The sequence below is a fragment of the Rhincodon typus genome, chromosome 7 (genome assembly GCF_021869965.1).
Source record: "Rhincodon typus isolate 14 chromosome 7, sRhiTyp1.1, whole genome shotgun sequence".
NCBI classification, from domain to species: Eukaryota; Metazoa; Chordata; class Chondrichthyes; order Orectolobiformes; family Rhincodontidae; genus Rhincodon; species Rhincodon typus.
The window spans coordinates 4,456,013-4,459,606 of NC_063338.1; the positions used below are offsets into that span (position 1 = coordinate 4,456,013).

Below are 3,594 nucleotides of genomic sequence, written 5' to 3' on the forward strand. Positions count from 1 at the left end.
CCAGGGAATAAAGTCCTTTCCTGTCCAACCTCTTCCTATAACTCAGTCCTACTAATCCTGGCAACATCCTCATAAATATTCTTTGCACAGTTTCCAGTTTAACTATGTCATTCCTATAACAGAGTGACCAAAATTGTACACAATACTCCAAGTGTAGCCTCACCAATGACTTAGACAACTGTAACATAACGTCCCAACTCCTATACTCAATGCCTTAACCGATGAAGGCCAGCATGCTAAATGCCTTCTTCACCACCTTGTCCACCTATGACGCAGCTTTCAATGAGCTATCTGCTTGTACTCCTAGGTCCCTCTGTTCCACAACATTCCTCAGGACCTTACCACTTACTGTATAAGTCCTACCTTGGTTTGACTTTCCAAAATGCAACATATCACACTTATCTGCATTGAATTGCATTTGCCAATCCTCAGCCCACTTCCCCATCTAATCAAGATCCCTCTTTTTTGATAACTTTCTTCACTATCAACAATACCTCCTAATTTTGTATCATCCGCAAACCTACTAATTATGCCTTGTACGTTCACATCCAGATAATTTATGTAAGTAAGAAAAAACAAGGCTCTCAGCACTGATCACTGTGGCACACCACTAAGCACAGGTCTCCAGTCCGAGAAACAACCTTCAACTATCACCCTCTGCTTCCTACCATCAAACCAATTTTGAATCCAATTAACTAGCTCTTTCTGGATGCCATGCAACCTAACTTTCATGCCTAATCTGCTGTGTGGGACCTTGTCGAAGGCCTTACTAAAGCCCATATAGACAACATCCACTGCCCTACCGTCATCCATCCTCTTGGTTGCCTCTTCAAAAAACTCTAAAAGATTTTTCAGACATGACTTCCTGCACACAAATCCATGCTGACTATCCCTGATCAGACCTTGACTATCCAAATGTTGGTTGACCCTGTCCCTCAGTATCTTCTCCAATAGCTTCCCTCCCACTGATGTCGGGCTCACTGGCCTGTAGTTCCCTGGCTTGTCTTTGCTACCTTTCTTAAACAAAGGATCACCTTTTGCCAACTTCCAGTCTTCTAGAACTTCACCAGTGGCTAAAGATGAAGCAATTATCTCTGCAATTTCTTCCCTAGCCTCCCACAACACCCGAGGATGGACTTGATCAGGCCCAGGGAATTTATCCACCTCAATGCGCTTTAAGGCTGCAAACCCCTCCTCTCTGGTAATGTGTATGCGGTCCAAAACATCTCCACTTGTTTCCCTTATTTCCTTAGCATCCATGATTTTCTTCTCTGTGGCTCCACACATAGACAGCCTTTACTAATCTTTAATGAGACCTCTTCTCTCCCTAGCCACCCTTTTACTCTTAATATAGCTATAGAACCTTTTGGGATTATCTTTAACCTTATCTGCCAGATCCATCTCATACCCTCTTTTTGCTTTCTGATTTCCCTCTTCAGTGTGCTCCTACACTTTTTATAGTCGTCTAGGGATTCACTTGAGCCCGTTAGCTTAAATCCAATGTATGCCTTCTCCTCACTAAATCAAAACTGTTTCCCCCTACCAATCCACTGGCTCTGCTTCCCTTCAAATGACCCTTTGCTGTCTAAAGTTCGGGCAGCATAAACCCTGGTTTGTGTCAGTTCTATCTGCAGTTTAATCTGTGGAGTCTGAGTTTATTTGGTTAAATCTACGAGGTCACTGTATCCTTTTTAAGGTGTGGTGGCTAGCACATTGGCTACAGTTATGGACTAATCATGGCTTTGTAGAATTAGAATTAGAATATCCTTTAATGTCAGTTCCTGTCTTGAAGTTTAACGTACAGTCTCTTAAGATGGGCTTTTTCAGGGACTTCTGGAGGTCCAGTAAATAACATCCACAGAGACTTGCCTGTACTCTACTCATAGAGTCACAGAGTTGTACAGCGCGGGGAAACAGACCCTTCGGCCCCACTCGTCCATGCCAAACAGACATCCTAAATTAATCCAGTCGCATTTGCCAGCATTTGGCCCATATCCCTCTAACTCCTTCCAGATGTCTTTTAAATGTTGCAAATGTACCCACCTCCACCACTTCCTCTGGCAGCTCGTTCCATATACGTATCACCCTCTGTGTGATAAAGTTGCCCCTTAAGTCTCTTTTAAATCTTTTCCCTCTCACCTTAAACCCATGCCGTCTCGTTTTGGACACCCCCACCCTGGGAAAAAAGACCATGGCTATTCACCCTATCCATGCCCCTCTTTGTCCTTGAAAAAACAAATACTGATTGAGAGCCTGGTTCATCAGACTCTCGTTACAAATTAGCTGAAAATGTTTCAGGTCAGCACCCCTCCACCCTTAATGAAGGAGCCTAATCCTAGTAATCTCCAACATCAGATATTGAGCTAACTGGTCTGTTGAGGCTTTGTTTCCGTTTTCTAAATAGTGGAGCAGCGCACACAGTTTTCCAATCTGAAGGGATGTTTCCTGAATCAAGACAATTTTGGAAGTTTAAGGTTAGGACAGCTGCAATAGCCTCACCTGTTTCCTTTAAAACACAGTGATGGAAACCATCTGGTCTGGGGATTGCTTGCTCTGATGCTAATTTTGATAATCCCCTGACCCTCACTTAGCATTAATTTCCTTGGGATTTCCAGCAACAAAACTCTTCTTAAAGTGATCTGCAAATGAAGCAAGGACGATACAAGAAAAAGCTTTTTCACACAGTGAATAGTTAGGGTATGGAATTCAGTGCCCGGAAATGTGGTGGAAGCAGGTTCAATTGAGGCATCCAAGAGGGCATTATTTGGATCAAAATAATGTGCAGGGATATGGGGAAAAGGCAGGAGATTGGGACTACATAATAGAGCTTGTGCAGGTCTAATGGGCTGAATGGCCTCCTGTGAACTGCAGTAATTCTGTGATTCTCTGCAGTAAATGCTAGCACCAAGTAACTATCCATATCCACCATTTCTTTATTTTCCTCGTCATGATCATTTCAAGTGAGCCACATTGTCCCCCCCCCCCCCCCCACCACCCTCCTTTCTGTTGCCTTGTCCGTGCTGTGTCTTTTCTGATAAGTTAGAACTCTTACCCCTGCGGGTCATAAACTTTCTGTGTTCACATCAATATCGAACCTCCCCTGAAAATCTATTTTTTTTTTGCAGTTAACCAGTTTCCCCACCGTGACAAGTCTCTGCCCCATCCCATTGATGTTGAGCTAGGATGTATCTAGAGTTGGGGTGGAGGAGTGTGGGTAGTCAGACAGGGCTACACTCCATACCAGGAGACTTTGCACCTACAGTCTCTGAAGGATGTGCCAAATGGCCTGTAGTTGGTGTTTCAATGCGGCTCAGTAACTGGCCTCTCCCTGTGTCAGCATTCCTCCACGCATTGCTTCCCCAGTCATCCTGGGACAGTTTTCCAGTCGGTCACTCACTGCCGGTCAGGTGAGGTCTGTGATGCCTTCCGCAGTCCAATAGTCCTGTCCACGCACACCACTCAATGCGCACTCACTTGGCTAAGGGATCAAAATGGGTGGTGGGGGTGGGCAGGAGGGTTGGACTGCGGAAGGCATCACATACCGCACCTGACCGGCATTGAGTAAACGACCGGAGAGCTGGCCCAGGATGACTG

The 3,594-nt window shown here is 44.9% G+C and overlaps 1 protein-coding gene across 5 annotated transcripts in view; it reads left to right on the plus strand.

The window, feature by feature from the left end:
- Nucleotides 1-3,594, plus strand: part of igf2bp2a (insulin-like growth factor 2 mRNA binding protein 2a) — a 146,624-nt gene that overhangs the window by 115,075 nt on the left and 27,955 nt on the right. The window lies entirely within an intron of this gene.